Source organism: Pan troglodytes, chromosome 10 (genome assembly GCF_028858775.2).
Source record: "Pan troglodytes isolate AG18354 chromosome 10, NHGRI_mPanTro3-v2.0_pri, whole genome shotgun sequence".
NCBI classification, from domain to species: Eukaryota; Metazoa; Chordata; class Mammalia; order Primates; family Hominidae; genus Pan; species Pan troglodytes.
Genome location: NC_072408.2, coordinates 35,748,667 through 35,767,945, shown reverse-complemented (window position 1 = coordinate 35,767,945; position 19,279 = coordinate 35,748,667). Strand labels below are relative to the sequence as shown.

Here is a 19,279-nt window from a genome sequence, read left to right as displayed (position 1 = left end):
GCAGAGGTTAGGTAGGAGAAAAATTGTGAAGGGTGGGAGGACCTGAGCACATTTCTAGCCCAGGAATATAGTAGATGGAAGACACAAATGACTAAAAGAGGTGATTTAATAGTGAAATTTCAAGCACAGTAGTTCCAGAAACTCTAGTAAAGGTATATAAAGGGAGAATACGGCAAAAGTGCCGGAGTAAGATTTCAGCAGACATAGGTATGAGTGAAGGGCATTCTGCATAAATAAAATAGTGGCAGCAGTGAACAATGGTGTGACATTTTTAGCTTAAAGCTAGTAATACGTGGAAGCAAAATGTCAAGTGAGCAAATAGTGCCTTGCACATAATATGCATTTAATATATATTTATTGACCAGACTTTAAAAAGACTTTATTATTTACCGAGTTACAGAAGTATAAAAAATTAACATGTTTATTTCCTTTATTATTATTTCAAGTTTTAAATACATAGCTAAGGGAATATGCAGTGCACTGATTTTTTTCAGGATTCTTATTTCTTATTTTGAATTTATTAACCTTTACAATGAGTAATAATAATTACATATGCAATTTAGACTTGTAATTGTATAATAAATCTCTACTTTCATGATATATCTCTGCTTGATATTTAGTACCTGGGATTAACATCTAGGATTACTAAATTTCAGAATCAAAATATATGCAGTATACACCTTAATTTGTTCCATGTTTGATTCAACTGATTAAATGTGAAGAATTATAAGGCAGTATAGGTATTTTGTATCGAAAATCTACTGAAACTTGAAACTTGATGTCTAAAGGAGATTCAAAACGTATCTGATGGTACAGCACTTGCTGAAATCTAAGTGTGAGACACAGGGTGTCACAACCCAAGATGACAGAAACTTGTGTTACTGAAAAAGGCCTTTCCCTTTGACAAAATGTCTGCCACAAAGCATCCCACACTCTTTCATACAGAATGCAGGAAATTGTCATTTTGATGTTTTCTCATGCATGGATTACAGAAGAGAAAACAAAACTAAAGACCATAATTTTAATGTCTGAAGTGAATGAAAGAGAGTAAGCCTTAATTAGCCCATAAAATACAGAATAATGGAAAAAAAATCTACAGCAATTCTCGAAGACTAATTTTAGCTGGTAATTTTAATGCACTTCCCAATAGAACTATTTAATCAGAAACAATGAAAATTAATGGCCACTGGACAGCACTTCATTTTCAAAGAGCTTTAGAAAAGTTAACACACTGTTATATGGATTTAGCTCTAATAGGCTTCTGGGTCACTGGCGAGCCAGTTCAAATATGGATCTACCATGCTGATTAGTTATGAGTCATGTATCTCCAATTGCAAGGGTTGTGCTTTGAGTATTCGTCAAAGACATTCTGTATAAACCAGCTGTCCATTAAAAGCTTTTCTCCAAGCTACGTGAGTCAATTCAACAGTGGAGACACTCCTTTTATTGTTAAGGAAAAAAAAACAACAACAATATGGGCATGTGAGAGAGTAACTCAATGTTTGAATACATAAACAGGTTCCTACAGTAGAATGTCTTATTAAAATAATTTTGTTTAGGTGTTCGATACCAACTCTGATTTTTCTACTACAATTTCTTTCTGAACTAAAAAAAAAATGATTCCTTTAACTATTTTATCTTTCTCTGCTCATTTTGTAAGTCTTCCTCCCTGAAAAATATTTTCTTCTAACTCTGGATGGCATCATTTACTTCCAGCTTTTCAATTCTCACCTGCATCCCCCTTGTAAGTCCTTGCATTCTCTAGTCTCCCACTGACAACCGCTTATTTACTTTCTGTCATTGGTTACATTTTTCTAGAATTTTATATAAATGAATTATACTGTAAGTACAGGTTTTTGTCTGACCTTTTAACTTTACATAATGAGCTATAATTAATCCATGTTGTGTGCATCAGTAGCTCCTTCCTTTTAATTATTGCATAGTCTTCCATGTCATAAACATCCATACATATATCCTGTGTATATGTTACAATTTGTTTATCCATTCACCCATTTCGCTTTTTTTCCAGGCTGGGGCTATTACGAAAGAAACTGCAACAGATTTTCAGATTTGTTAACAAATAATTTTAAAGATATATGCTTTCATTTCCTATGGGATAATTCCAGGAGTAGAACATCTGCATCATATGGCAGATATACATTTAACTTAAAAAAAACAAACCTGTGAAACTGTGTTGCAAAGTAGTTGGGACATTTTAGCTCACCACTAGCAGTGTATGAGAATTTCACTTGCTCCAGGTTCTTAACAGCACTTATACTTTGGTTTTAGCTTTGTTATTTTAAATATGTAGTGTTAAAAAGTTGTGGTATTGTGCTTTTAATTTACCTTTCTGTAATGATGACAATGATGAACACCATTTCAGGTGCTTATTTGTCATCTGCATAACTGCTGGGATTGTCTGCTTAAACACTACGTGTGTATATATATATATTATATATATACACACAGATATATATATTTTGTCTGTGCCTTTGACACAGTATACATATATATAAAGTTATATATATATGTGTATATATACACACACATATATACACATGGATAATGTAGAGAGAGAGAGACAGAGTGTGTCAACAGGCACAGACAAAATTAGCTCCCAACAAAGGCCTGCTAACCAAAAAACAGGAAAACAGCAGCTTAGTTAACAGAAAACTTTTAGATAATAACTGTTCTACTTTAGCCAAACATACACACCAAACACAAAAATAAAAATAAAAAGTTACCTCACCTTCCCTCTCACAAGCAAAGCCTAGTTGAAGATCGCAGATTATCCATTTGCCAAGCTGTAATGAAGTGCCTCCAGTTACCTTGTAGGAGTGGTTTCAAAGGTCAGAGAGGGAACCTAGACTTTCATTCCACCTTTGGATGGTATCAAAAGAGTCCTGGTAAAAGGTTATCATCAACCCCCAGTGGTAACAAGACCATCCCCTCTATGGTGTCAGTGAGGCCTTGTATAGAAACGGTAAGAAGACATTGCTGCGGCCAGGCGCGGTGGCTCACGCCTGTAATCCCAGCACTTTGGGAGGCCAAGGCGGGCAGATCATGAGGTCAGGAGACCGAGACCATAATGGCTAACACAGTGAAACCCCGTCTCTACAAAAATACAAAAAAATTAGCCGGGCATGATGGCGGGCACCTGTAGTCCCAGCTACTCAGAGGGCTGAGGCAGGAGAATGGCATGAACCAGGGAGGCAGAGCTTGCAGTGAGCCGAGATCGCACCACTGCACTCCAGCCTGGGCGACAGAGCGAGACTCTGTCTCAAAAAAAAAAAAGGTGGCATTGCTGCCTCTCTCAACCAGGTAGTACCAGTGGGAGCCTAGCGGAGAGCTGGAAAACCCAAGCCCCTCAGTATAAATGAGGAATGTCAACGTTGGCCCCATGGGGAACCTTAACTACCAAAACCATCTGGCAATAACAATATGTTTCTCTTACTCCTTCTTCTGATTGATCAGTGTCACAGGGGACCAGCTATATCAGAAGATATAAACAAGATCAACAATATAATACAATTTCCAGATTTCAAATAAAACTTTCTTATTATACGACATACCAAGAAAATCTCAACTTGAACGAGAAAAGATAATCACAGATGACAACACTGAGGTTATAGAGTTATAAAACTGCCTTTCAAGGGTGTCAAAGCATCTATCATGTAACTGCCTACATGAGCAATCATGAGAATGCCTGAGATGAATTACAAAATATAAGGTCTCAACAAAGAAACAGAAGATATAAACTATTAAATTGAAAATTTAAAACTGAAAAATTTGGTATATTTTCTTAAATGAGTGGATTGGTTCAAAAACAAAATAAGGTATACAAAGGAAGGAATTAGTAAACTTAAGATAACAACTAAAATAGAAATTACCCAATATAAACAGCAGTAAGAACCTAAACTAAAAAGTAACAATCTTAGGAACATTTTGGACTATAATTACGTATGTGACATTTGCATCACCACAGTCCTAGAAAAAGAGGAGAAAAGAGTGGAGCTGGAAAATGTTTCTGAGTAAATAATAGCCTAAACACTTCCACAAGTTGGCAACAGATATAATCCTATGAACTCAAGAAACCGAACAAATTCGAAATAAAATGATCAAATGCTGTCTTTTTGTCCTGAATAGCATGTTTGTTCCCCATGTTCCTTCTTTACATAGTGTTTCGATGTAGTGAGTAATACTGAAAAAGCTTAATAGGATAGAATGTTTCATAACCAGCTATTTGGAATTTAAATAATTAATGTTATAGGAGATATTTTATGTTTAGGAAGTTTTAATTGCCTTTCCAAAATATAATTGTTATAATTTGTGTCGCAAAGAAAAAAATAGTTTCCATTCTCATTTAACTCTTAGCAATTTAAAATGTTTTATCAATTTAAGAAATGTTTTAGAAATCTTTTAATTCTCAGAAGTTGATTAGATGCAAGTCTGATTATGTTTGATACTGTTAGAGTGATGTGTTATCGAGTCTTATAGAGCTATTTCAGTTTACAGCAAAAAGCATTTGACCACAAAGCAAAGGTTCAGATAACACACTCTCAGTCTTTCTAACACATGCTCTCTCCTGTTAAATGCTTAATATTCCCAAAGGTAAATAGGAAAGCACTTTCTTCTGTATTTTCTGAAAGCAAACATTTTAGATCTTTAATCTTGGAGAAATTAAGCAATGATTTAACCTTCAAACTAAATACTATATAGCACAGACATTTGAAAATGTAGCCTCAATGTGATTTTATCAGGATATTAGGTTTCATTATTTATAATGTTTGGAGATTAACTACGTTATATGTAAAGGCCAATGAAATAAGCAAAGTTTGTAGTGAAACCATTTGAAAGAAGGTTTTCTCCTAGATAAATTAACTGATTCTTTATCTTGATTAGGCTTCATTCTTTATTCCAACGGATACTTAAGTGGGTGAATCCTACAGACAATAAATTCACATTTTTCAATAAATTCAGTTTTTTTAAAACTAATCTACTTCTCCAGATATCTGGTTTAGACTAGGTTTGATAAAATCCAAGAGAAATGTTGAGCCCTAAAACTTCAATTAAATAGACCTTTGAGACCAGAAACAACTTGACATTGAAACTTTTATTTGTCTGGTAAATTATACTTGAATATTTTCAAATGGCTCTACCTTTTTTTTTTGTTCAGACAAATAAGAACCAAAAAATTGGGGGTATTTATATAAGAGTAGCATATTTGAATCAAATTTCTAAATCATTGTCAAGCTGATTTTAAAAATTGTGTTGACACTGTGAAAAGGTCTGTTTTATTTGTACTTATCAGTTATGTTTAAATCTTATTTCCACAATACATACTTCAATGATAATCTATGTCAATAAATTATTACAAGTGGAAAAAATACTTTATACAATTCAATAAAACCAGTGGTGTCTGGAAGAATCTAAATGATTAGGCCCATCAACTAACATTAAAGTATTTAGAACCAGCAAACCTTGGCAGAAAGAAGGTGTTGTGGGGAACTTTCAGAGAAGAATGTCTGTGAAAGTCCAGCACGTCTAATTGCTTGGCAGAGTATAGAGAGACAAAATCTCCTGAGAGGACAAAAATCTTCCTTTTGAAACTCCCAGTTGTGTATGCTCAGTGGGTTTTCGAGTGAATGAAGTAAGCTGGAAAGCACACGAGGGCAGCCTGTGTCTACTAAACCTTGAATTCCAGAGCTATGTGTCAGAGACCCTAATCATATCATAGGAAAGTATGGCCCAGGCATGGTGGCTCATGCTTAAAATCCCAGCTACTTGGGGAGACTAAAGTGAGAGAAACACTTCAGTTCAGAAATTTGAGACTAGCCTGGGATAAAAGACTATCCACTGGGTACAGTGTACACTGCTTGGGTGATGGTGCACCAAAATCTCAGAAATAAAAAAAAAAAGAAATAAAGAAATGTTTGGAAGAAAATGTGTTTCAGGTCAAGGAGCTATATGCTACCTACAATCTCAGCTGCTACTTTTAGTAGAAATTCTACTGTTAGTAGAACTTCAGAAGAGTTGGAATTTGACAATGAGAAAATATATTCTGATATTACATACCAACTCATAAATTGAGGTCTCTAAATGCTGTGTATTAAAATTTTAATGCAATTCTATGCATACAAGAGATAAGATATTGGGAAGAGAGCAAATTGTAATATACATCAAACATTGCATTTTGAGTTACACTCTTGTTCTTGAGTGTCTGCTATCGAAGACACAAATGTTAGATCACAAATAAGAGGCAACAGAATTGACTGTGCTTTATTCATTTTCTAGCTGCAATGTTTTGGTCATGTTACTAAACATCTTTGAATTGTAGTTTTCCCACATAGAATAAATGTTATCATAATAGTTTCTATACAAGGTTAAGAATTAAATAAAATACTTTATATAAGCGAAAATAAGCAAGAAGCCAGCACATAAACTACAGTTACTGGTAATATAATTGATTATTAGTGATAATGTACACATGATGATTAATCTCAATATCACATAATTTACTCAGTATAGTTCTATCTCCTTTGTCATTGTTCATAGAGAAGCACATTTATGTGTTTGTCCCGTAGCTTATTTCTTCGTTAGTTTTTACTCTTTTGACCCATTTTCTCTCCTGGTATGAAATCAAGATGGTGACTGATTTCTTAACATTTGCCTGTCTCTTGTTCTCCTACTTGGGTTTCTAGTGTTGAAATGCATGTGAGTCCTGTTCAAAGTCTTCTTTTCCTAACATGGTATTGATATTTTGGATAAAGTTTGATGTGAATATTTGCTTCACATAGATGTCCTCTGAGTTTTTAAAAAATCCCATCTAAAAAATTATGTATTATCCCTTCATACCATTAAGCTTTCATGCGCTGCCTTAAACAAGCCTCTATCTGAACTCAGTTTGTAATTCATTTCCTCATTCCAATCAAGATTCCTGACTCTTAGTTTGAAAATGTTCTATGGAAAAATAGAATGTGTAATCTTTGGCAAATTTTGATCTTCTGGTGAATTTGTTGTAAGTGCAACAAAATCTGTATATATGTAATAATCCTAATAACTCTTTCTTTTATAAATAGGGTAGCAGAAATTCATCTGTAATTAAGGACTTTTACTATATTAAAAAGAGTAAGCTTTTTTAATAAAAGAGGGGTAAGCTGGGATTGGTAAACATCTCTTGTCCATAATTCTGCCCCTTCTCTCTGCTTTCAGCAAGAGTGAACTCTGTTTAATGGATGCACTTGACAGTGGCAATCCATTATAAGTGCTTTAAAGGCAGACATACGTAAAACAACCTAAACCACAACCATTGTTAATAATTGATGTTTAGTCATCATTGGCAACTATTGATTATAGACTTAAAAAGAAGTTCTTTGTGTATTGATTTTGGACCCTTTACTTTGCTATACAGAAAACTGCAAGTGACTTGAACTTAAGGGAAGTGTGTTACAATTCTTAAAAAATTAAGTAGCCATTAAAGAAACAAGGTGCAGTGTTCCATGGCTTCTTGTGGAATAAAAACAGGTTGTCTTTGAAGAGATTCATGAGAGAATTCTCTTGAGTTTTTTTTTAAACAGCTGACTATTACTAATAATGCAGTTACAATTAAGAACTGTTTATCCTAGAGATTTTAAAGATGTGCATCTTACATTTCATAATACATGTGTAAGTTGAAACTGAATTTTATCAATTGTTTGAAATACCAGACACGCTGTTGGAAATATGTCTAGTCCATTTGTTTTGCTCATGATTTCAAGCATCATTTCATTCTATGACATAACAGGGGCCTATAAATACGCTGATGGAAGGGTGGAACTGGTATAATGTGGTTTTCATGCTTACTATGGCCTCTTGATTTGAGAAATTACACAAATGATGAGAGAAATGAGTCACAAGGAAGAACAAACTAGAACAAACAATACTTCCGTGCTATATGAAACCCTAATTTGAGGTGTAATTTGAACGATATAATTGCATTCTAATATTGGAGCTATCATTCATTAGCTTGGAACATTTGACTTGTCACAAAGCCTGTTGTTGCCCACATAAAAAATGAGGGAGGATAAAAATTATTTAACTCTCTAGCTGGATGTTGCAAATAGTAAACTGACAACATGTACATGGAATCAGATTAAAAAGTATGAAAATAAAAAAGGGTTAAGGATAGAGTCTAATTATTACTTTTCTAGACTTAAGATAGGATATGCTAAAGCCATCGCAAATATAGAAAAATTGGTTAAAAGCAATTATAAAAGTGGTTTTAGTATCATGTGAGTATAATCATTAGTAGTTCCAAATGTCAAGCTGTTGAGACAACGTTTTTGAAGAAATACAAAATAGAATATTTAAGACAAATTGTTTCATTGTCAATAACTTATCCTTTTGGGAACACAAGCAAAAGACTATTAAAATATGTATACCTTTCTATTATTGACTCTTACTTATTTCTATGAATGCATAAAATGTGTGTTCTCTTTATTTTTAATAATATTTTAACTTTTTTTAGGATCGGGGTACATGGCAAGTTTGTTATGTAAGTAAACTCATGCTGTCTTTTTAAAGTGAAAAATCTAGTGCCATACTCTATGTTCATAACGTTAGCAAGTATGTATATCCACCACATATACATCTGCTAAGATATACATTTGTATATGGAAATACATTTTCTAGGCATAGTGGTAGATACCTGTAATGCGCTTTCACAGAACTGTAGTATGGTGAAAATTAATACAGTTTGAAATAAAAAAGATCTCTATTCACATCCTAGCTCTGCTGTTTACTAACAGTTTAATTTTAGATGTTATTTATTATCACTAGTTGATGGTGATCTTTATTGTTATGAATTTAAATAAAAGAATGGAAATGAAAATATTTAGCATGCTTGTCATATAGTAATTGCTCAATAGAGATTAATATTCCTAGCAAGTCAACTGTATTTTCTTAAGACTTTCTATATGTAGCTGTGATACGGCAAACATTATAAACATTTAATAAACAAACTTTTATTGTAGTTTTTTAGAAATCTGTCCATATTTATTTCTCACAATAACCCTCAGAATGCTTTTTTTTTATATATATTATTTTATTTTATTTTTTGAGATGGAGTCTCGCTCTGTCACCCAGGCTGGGGTGCAGTGGTGCGATCTCGGCTCCCTGCAAGCTCCGCCTCCTGGGTTCACCTCATTCTCCTGCCTCAGACTCCCGAGTAGCTGGGACTACAGGCGCCTGCCACCAAGCCCGGCTAATTTCTTTTTGTATTTTTAGTAGAGACGGGGTTTCACTGTGTTAGCCAGGATGGTCTTGATCTCCTGACCTCGTGATCCACCCGCCTCGGCTTCCCAAAGTGCTGGGATTACAGGCGTGAGCCACTGCACCCGGCCAGAATGCTTTTAAATACAAAAGACAACACAACTCTAGCTGACAAAGAACAGAAATAAATATTATTAGTTCAATAATTAAATGTCCAGAGACAGGGTGGGGTTTTGGCCTGGTTTGACCAGGAATCCAGTTTTATTTATTTATGATTTTCTTAGCTCTGCTCTTTTCTATTTGCCATTTTAGTTGAAATCTTGTCAGTAACATGGATAACTGACTGCTTTTATTTCAGCTTTCATGTTTGTACTTTACATCATTTAGACAGAGTTTCTGTATCTCAAATAATTATTAAGTTTTATACTAATGGGCCACCCCTGAAGAACAGAGAAATTCCATGTGGTTGGCCAATTCTTGAACTACTTGAGTAAATCTCTGTTATAATGGAGATGTTAATGCTCATAATGGCTTAGAATCCAATACAGGAGCTGGTAGTAGTATAAATCCTATCCAAACCATATGCCTGCTCTATGATGGAATGGATACTAAGCTAATAATCACAATGTTCCTGTGTTACTCTGTGGCACATGTACAAAAATATCTGTCAAGTTCCTTATTTGTAGTATCACAGTACAGGAGAGGAACTTGCAGATTATCAGTGGGCTTACTTTCCAAAGCTTACGAAGTTTGAATGATATGACTTGTTCAAGACAATTTGAAATTTTTAGTAATGCTGATTCTGTTTGTTTTGCTTTGTTTTGTTTTGAGACGTCTCTCTGTCACCCAGGCTGGAGTGCAGGGGCTGGAGTGCAGTTGCACAATCTCGGCTCACTGCAACCTCCCCTTCCCAGGTTCAAGTGAAGGAATGCTGATTCTGTATTCATACTTCTGACGGCAAGGATTTCCAACAATAGGAGTGATTGCTTACTTATTGACTCTGGACCGCAGGGTTAATGAGAAGTATGGAGTTACTCTAAGGTATTCAGCAATTTATCTATCAAACATGATTTGCATGATAAATAAATAAAATATTATTATCACATGTGAATTAACATTAAAATATGTCCTCATTCTTGAAAAAACTGGGAGCTGTTGCACTGCTACAGGCAGTGCACCACTTAAGATGAAATATGTTTGAAATGTTTATGGGGAACTAATTCTAATTCTTTTTTCATATACTTCTTAATAGTAAAAAATTAATATATACATTAAATTTTTAAACAAGTTATGATGTGTTTGCAGGTACTATAATTGTCAGCTACAATAACAAGTACAAACCAATATTTATGTTATCTCAATGTTCATGGAGTTGAATAGGAAATGAAAAAGAATTTAAAATAATTTTTTCAATGGGAAAGACCAAAACTTGTTCAAAATTCAAAGAAAGGTTAACTTAACTTTGAACACAAATCTTGTTTAAGAAAAATAATAATTTAATTGATAGTCCATGTTAAAAAGATAGAAAACATTTCCAATTTTTCTTATTATGGAACACATGATGCTTTTAAAGATTGAAGCATTTGCACTTTTTCCCACTGTAAGGAAAGAGGAGGCTTAAATCTTCAACTACTTGCAGTATACAATTGTAGACCTTTAGGGATAGAATACAATTTTGCAAAGTATAGATTTACCTAGAAATAAATTAAGTCCAAACGTGGGAATGATTGTTGAATTAAATTATGGCAGAGAGCCAAATGAGATGATACAACTTCAGCTTTCAGTCTTCTCCCTGACCCCACAATTTCTTTTTTATATAATTTTTAGTTCATCTAGTCCAATAAAATATGCAAGACTTTAGTACAGTACGTGGAGGTAATCCTGCATACATGAAAAGAAAAATTATGCTGATATACATCGATATAAGAAAATAGAAGATATGGAGAAGGAGCTTTGGGAAAATTTTAGTACAAACAGGATGTGCTTGAGGTCTGGATTGCTACTATTTTCCTAGTAGCAAATATATGAAGCCCTCTTATAAGCCTCCATTAATAATATTTTTTCACTTAAGTTTGACTTAGGATTTACTGTTTTCAAACAAAACAAGCCTTAACTAATACATATACGCACAAAAGAGAAATTGAAAGTTTAAAATTGCTTAATATTGAAAATATTAATATAATATTAATAAACATAATATTAAGTGGTAGTTCATTATGGTTTTAATATACATTTCCCTGATAATTAGTGATGTTGAGCATTTTTCATGTTTGTTAGCTATTTAAATATCTTTTTTGAGGATTGTCTATTCATGTCCTTTGCCCACTTTATGATGTGATTATTTGTTTTTTTCTTGATGCTTTGAGTTCCCTGTAGATTCTAGATACTAGTCCTTGTCAGATGCATAGTTTGCAAATATTTTCTCTCATTCTGTGGCTTGTCTGTTTACTCTGCTGATTATTTCTTTTCCTGTGCAGAAACGTTTTAGTTTAAGTAGGTCCCATTTATTTGTTTTTGTTTTTGGTGCATTTGCTTTGGGGCTCTTAGTCATGAATTTTTTGCCTAAGCCAATGTCTAGAAGACTTTTACCGATGTTATCTTTTAGAATTTTTTTCAGGTCTTAGATTTAAGTCTTTGATACATCTTGAGTTGATTTTTATCTAAAGTGAGAAATGAGGATCCAGTTTCATTCTTCTACATGTGGCTTGCCAGTTATCCCAGCACCATTTATTGAATAGGGTGTCCTTATCCCAGTTTATGTTTTTCATGCTTTCTTGAAGATCAATTGGCTATAAGTATTTGGCTTTATTTCTGCATTCTCCATTCTGTTTCATTGGTCTACAGGCCTATTCTTATACCAGTATCATGTTGTTTTGGTAACTATAGCCTTGTAGTTTAATTTGAAGTCTGGTAATGTGATGCTTCCAGATTTGTTCTTTTTGTTTAGTCTTGCTTTAGCTATGTGAGTTTTTTTTTTTTTTTTGGTTCTATATAAATGTTAGGATTGCTTTTACTAGTTCTTTGAAGAATGATGATGGTATTTTGATGGGAATTGCATTGAATTTGTAGATTGCTTTTGGCAATGTGATCATTTGCACAATATTGATTCTATCCATCCATGAGCATAGGATGTGTTTCATTTCTTTGTGTCATCTATTATTTCTTTTGGCAGTGTTTTGTAGTTTTCCTTGCAGAGATCATTCACCTCCTTGGTTAAGTATATTCCTAGGTATTTTATTGTTTCTGCAGCTGTTGCAAAAGGGATTGAGTTATTGACTTGACCCTCAGCTTGACTGTTTTTGGCATATAACAGAGCTACTAATTTGTGTATATTGACTTTATATCCCAAAACTTGACTGAATTAATTCATCAGATCTAAGAGCTTTTTGGATGATTCTTTAGGTTTTCTAGGCATACAATTATATCATCTTTGAACAGCAATAGTTTGACTTCCTCTTTTCCAATTCGGATGCCATTTCTTTCTTTCTCTTATCTGATTTATCTGTCTAGGATTTCCAGTACTATGTTGAATAGAAGTGGTGAAAGTGGGCATCCTTGGCTTGTTCCAGTTCTCAGGGGGAATGCTTTCAAGTTTTTGATTCTCTTTGACAGCAGGTTATATTCTTCCATTATCCAGCAGGCTATCCAGGTTTGTTTTCATGGAGACACAGATACAAGATAAAAATTTAAAATGTGAAAGACCTCTTCAGTTCTAGGATCAGAACTGGCTCTTCATCGATACTATACTCCCACATTGTATTTGCTAAATTAAGTCAGAAGGCCAGCCTAAATTCAAAGATTATTGAAATATCTTTCTTTTCTTATTGGAAAGACTGATTGCAAAGTATGGATAGAGAAGGAATGATGTTTTCTGGCTATTTTTATAATCAATATGTTACATACAGCTCTCATCACCACCAGAGTAGAGATAATTCTTTTTTTATTGTTTCTATTTGAAAATAAGAGATCTACAATTGACTGAAATTAGATAACATGCCTATTCTTGAACCAGTCACCTAATCCAATGGGCAATGTACAGATTACCTGAAGGCTGATCATTCAGCCCTCTTGCTGTCTAATACACATTATCCATATCTAATTATAAACTACTACAGATTTTTATTACTTTTCCAGTGTCAGCATGTAGCTTAAAATATGAAAGTCAAACTTGAAGTCTTTATCGTACTGAACTTATTCATTATATACTCACCCTCCTCTTTGTTGCACTCTTGATATACTTAATTTTTAAAAATCCATACTCATTTATTATTTTTGTTCTTTGCTGTAAATTCTATCCATAAACTAAAATACTTAATATCATTTTTAGAATATCTTGATCAATCCACCGTTTGCCTGTTTCATTCTAAATATGTAATCACCTGAGAAGTACTCATCCAGTCTTCTAATTTCAATACCATATATATGTTAATAGCACCAAGGCTTTATTTATAACTCACCTTTAAATTTTTACAGTAGGTACCCAGCAAATTCATGCTGAATAAAGGAATAAATGAGTAAATAAAATAATGGACATTAAAGTATTCAATACATCCCAAAGCTCCAAAAATAACAGTTGTTATAATTATACAAAAAGGCATGCAGCTCCATGTGCTTCTAGAAGTTTCTTTGTTTTGCAGGTCTATTTAAATGATTGAATCACTTTATATTTTTGTATAGTCTGAAATATTCATGTTTACAATTAATTTAATTATAAGGAGATTGTTTTTCTTTCTCATTTGTGTTTTTACCCAAATATTGACACTAGTTTTGTTTTTATTTCATTTTAATAGGGATCAACTGGTTCTGACTGGCAGCTTGCCATTAGAAGGGGGTGAACTACCTATTATGATCCTGTATTAAATTAATTGGAAAGAGTTTATGTTTTCAGTATTCCAGCATGCTCGAAGTTTAAGATGCAGACAAGGAAAACAAGGCAGCCTAGAGAACATTTACCTTTGCATATTCTCATACAATTTTTATCCATTTTGCTTCTCTTAATAAACTTTACACAATCACTGCCTGGAAATGTATTTGGTTGTGTGTTTGCTTTGGAATTCTGCCCTTTCACTGTGTGCATCAAAATGATTTGCAACAGTTTGTTTATTGAATGACTTTAGCAAATTCAGCCATCTTCAAAATCACCAGTTGCTATTTCTAAAAGCAGGTAGATTTAAAATGAGCTGCCACTGTTTGCCAAATGTAGAAGTGTCAAAATGTTCCCAGTGAATAACATCACTTATTACACTGTAAAAATGTACTTTGGGAGCATTATTTACACACAGCTCATTTCTAACCTACATTTGGAACTTGGACTAATTTTAAATGGGCCGACATGCCATTTTTATATATTGATGAGAACTCTTTCTGAGCAAGCCAAGTAACACCTGAAAATAATTTTTAAATCACTCCTCATTGGAAAGATACCACATAGAAACCATTTACAGGTAAGATTGCCAGATGAAAGCATTTAATTATTCTGCTTTTAGAAAGGATACTAAAATTCTGGGCCAATAGCTTGTGATACTTCATTTGAAGTACAGTCATACCTCACTTAGTGAGTCACAGGGATAAGTTCTGAGACATGCGTTTAGGTGGTTTTTCGTGCAAACATCATAGAGTGTATTTACACAAATCAAGATGGCATAGCCTACTACACACCTAGGCTATATAGTATAGCCTATTACTTCTAGGCCACATGTCTATACATCATGTTATTGCACTGAACACTGCAGGCATTTATAACACCATGGTAAGTATTTGCGTATCTAAACATATTTGAACATAGAAAAGTTACAGAAAGAATATGGAATAAAAATAAATACGGTACATGTATACAGTACACTTATCTCGGTTAAAGCTTACAGGACTGGACATTGCTTTGGATGACTCAGTAAGTAAACAGTGAGTAAATGTGAAGGCCTGCAACATTACTGTGGACTACTGTAGACTTTAAACACTGTACACTTAGGTTATACTAAATTTTAAAAAATTTTTTTCCTCAGTAATAAATTAAACTTAGCTTACTGAAACTGTTTTACTTAAATGATTTTAAACTTTTGGACTCTTGTAACAACACTTAGCTTAAAACACAAACACACTGTACAACTGTACAAAAATACTTAATATAATTCAAATATATTTTTCTATTTTTAATTTTTTATAATTATTGTTTATTTTTTAAACTGGTTAAAAATAAAAGACAAACACATATATTAACCTAGGCTTACACAAGATCAGGATCATCAATATCACTATCTTAACACTTCCCTATCTTGTCCTACTGAAAAGTCTTCAGGGGCAAAAACACTCACGGAGCTGTCATCTCCTATGACAACAATGAGTTCCTTTGAAATTCCCTTTGAAGGACCTCCCCGAGGTTGTTTTACAGCTACCTTTTTTAGTAAGTAAGAAAACATGCTAAAATAATGATAAAAATATAGTATAGTAAGTACATAAGCCAATAACTTTATTATTTTCAAGTATTATGTACTATACATAATTTTACATGCTATACATTTTTATTGATTCAAAACATTTTACATATTTAGGGGCTGCATGCATCTGTTACATGCATAGATTGTGTAATAAAGTCAAGATATATGGGGTATCCATCATCTTGAGTATTTATCATTTTGGTTTTGGTAACATTTCAATTCCTCTCCTCTAGCTACTTTGAAATGTATAATACAATGTTGCTAACTATAGTCACCTTACTCTGCTACTGAATTTTGTTGCTTATTTGTTCTATCTAACTGTATATTTGTACCCACTAATCAACCTTTCTTAAATTCCCTACTCCCACCTACATACACTTCCTATTCTCTGGCATCTATCCTTCTATTCTCTACCTCCATTCGATCAGTTATTTTAGTCGCCATATATGAGAGAGAATATGCAGCATCTGTCTTTCTGTGCCTGGCTTAACTTAACATAATAACCTCCATTTTCATCCATGTTGCTGCAAATGGCATGATTTCATTCTTTTTTATGACCAAATAGTTCTATATTTTTATACAATTGGCAGTGCAGTACATTTGTATACATAAGCATCATCACAAATGTGTGAGTAATGAGTTGTGCTATGACATTAAAATGACCATGTCACTAAGCAATGTGAATTTTTCAGTTGCGTTATAATTTTATGGCCCTGCCATTATATATGTGCTTCATCGTTGGCTGAAACATCTTTATGTTTCACCATTGACTGAAACACCTTTATGCATGAGAGTATATGCACAATATTCCTATAATCTCTTGTATATTATAAACAAGAGTTACCCAATTAGAAAAAGCATCTTCAAACAGAAAATATAAATAATCAGATGAGAATTACTCTTTAGTTAAACTTTTTATTGAAATCAAATGTTTGTTACTGACATTAAGTTTTAAGGCAAAATCACACAGATTATATTGTTTGCCTTGTGAAAAATAAGAATAAACAATCAAAAATTGCCAGCATTTTACAACATAATTGTGTAAAGTGACTTTAATTTGAATTTGAGTCTTGTTTACCAACGGCAGTTCATATTATATACGTGTATACACATATATGTGTATATACACATATATACACGTATATACATACATACCCATATACATATATATACACACACACATATATATATACATGCTTCCTTCTTTTGTTATTCTCTTAATGCAAATTAATGGGTATAAACTGTAGGAATATTTCACAACATGCTGTAAATAGGCAGAGTATAAACAGATTTTATTCTTTCTTGGCAAAGAAAAGTGTTTATTAAAAATAATATACTCTGTTTTTTAAAGTGTATGGCTTTGAAATATAACATAAATTTGGAGAATATAGCTAGGAATTTGATATCATGGTTTTACTTAAAAAAAGTATATTGGGTATTGTAACAAAACATGCTAAGCTTAAACTCTCAATGGTCAAACCATGAATCACTTGTCCTGGAAATAGTGTAATTTAGGAATAAGTGTGAACACAATTGGTGGGTGAGTTTCAACATACTATCAGAATTAATGTCATTTTTACTATGTTTCAAGCACTTTCTATGGATGATGTATTAAATATAGTAGCTCATTTAATTTATTACATCGACAAATGTTTGCATAGGAGGAAATACAGATGTATAGAGATTCAATAACTTTGTTATTATTATACAGCTAGCAATCTAAACCCAGATGCCCTGATTATATCATCTTGAGCCACTTTCTTTCTAGCAAATGTTACCTGCTATTCAGGACAAATGGCTTCTGGAATAATAGGGTTCTGATATCAGCTCTAAAAATAGCTAAAGCATACAAGCATTATCTAATTAAATACTTTTTTTTTTTTTTGAGATGGAGTCTCGCTGTCTCCCAGGCTGGAGTGCAGTGACACCATCTCAGCTCACTGGAAGCTCCGCCTCCCGGGTTCACGCCATTCTCCTGCCTCAGACTCCCAAGTAGCTGGGACTACAGGCGCCTGCCACCACGCCTGGCTAATTTTTTTTTTTTGTATTTTTAGTAGAGACGGGGTTTCACTGTGTTAGCCAGGATAAATACTTTCTTTAACATCAGGCTGAGGCATATGCTTCAGAATCTATAATTATGCCAAAAGGATTTTAATAAGAACAACTTTAAAACTGTGCCTGTAACTGCACATTTGATACTGAGATTTCCATCCAGGTATTAAACAGCCAACTAAAAGTAAATCAGTAAAAAAGAAATACCTTCATTCACTTACCCCCATACTGAGAGGTGACAACGTGCTAGCAGCCCTTGCTCGCTCTCGGCTCCTCCTTGGCCTCGGCGTCCACTCTGGCCGCGCTTCAGGAGCCCTTCAGCCCGCTGCTGCACCGTGTGGGAGACCTTCTCTGGGCTGGCCAAGGCCGGAGCCAGCTCCCTCTGCTTGCGGGGAGGTGTGGAGACAGAGGCGCGGGCGGGAACCGGGGCTGCGCGCGGCGCTCGCGGGCCAGTGCAACTTCCAGGTGGGCGCGGGTTCGGCGTGCCCCGCACTCGGAGCGGCCGGTCAGCCCGCGTCCCCGGCCCGGGGAATTAAGAGGCTTAGCACCCGGGCCAGCAGCTGCGGAGGGTGCGCCGGGTCCCCCAGCACTGCTGGTCCGCCCACACCGCGCTGGAATTGTCGCCCTGCCTCAGCCGCCTCCCCGCAGGGCAGGGCTCAGGAGCGGCAGCCCGCCATGCCTGAGCCCCCCTCATGCTCCCGCCGTGGGCTTCCGTTCGGCCAGAGCCTTCCCGACGGGCGCTGCTCCGCGCGCCCAGTCCCATAGGGCTGAAGAGGGCGGGCGCGCGCCGCGGGACTGGCGGACAGCTCCGCCCGCGACCCCTCCGGGGCGATTCACTAGGCGAAGTCAGCTGGGTTCCTGAGTTAGGTGGGGACTCGGAGAACTTTTATGCCTAGCTAAAGGTTTGTAAATGCACCAATCTGCACTTTGTGTCTAGCTCAAGGTTTGTAAACACACCAATCAGAACTGTCAAAACGGGCCAATCAGCTCTCTGTAAAATGGAACAATCAGCAGGATGTGGGTGGGCTCAGATGAGGGAATAAACGCAGGCTGCCCGAGCCAGCAGCGGCAACCCGGTGGGGTCGTCTTCCACGCTATGGAGGCTTTGTCCTTTTGCTCTTTGCAATAAATCTTGCAGCTGCTCACTCTTTGGGTCCAAGTTGCCTTTATGAGCTATAACACTCACCAAGAAGGTCTGCAGCTTCACTCCTCAAGTCAGTGAGACCATGAACCCACCAGAAGGAAGAAACTCTGGACACATCTGAACATCAGAAGGAACAAACTCCCAACACAGCATCTTTAAGAACTCCAACACTCACCAGAAGTGTCCGGGCTTCATTCTTGAAGTCAGCAAGACCAAGAACCCACCAATTCCGGACACAATACCACTATTTTTTCTCTTATGATTTCTCTTCTTAGTAAGTGCCTACATTATTCATCTTTCCTCAAATGCGATAAGAGTTGGAAAAAGTAATCGTTGACTAGAAAGGTACATCCAACCAAGATACAACAGAGAAAAAAGAGCAAAAGTCTTTGGTGAACAG

General features: G+C 35.0%; 1 long non-coding RNA gene across 1 annotated transcript in view; it reads right to left on the bottom strand.

Annotated features, from left to right (window-relative positions):
• Positions 1-18,583, bottom strand: part of LOC129136633 (uncharacterized) — a 384,752-nt gene extending 366,169 nt beyond the window's left edge. Inside the window, exon 1 of the long non-coding RNA XR_008538451.2 lies at positions 17,957-18,583. This is a non-coding gene — a long non-coding RNA (uncharacterized LOC129136633). The remainder of the gene's footprint in view (positions 1-17,956) is intronic.
• Between the last annotated feature and the right edge of the window lie 696 nt (positions 18,584-19,279).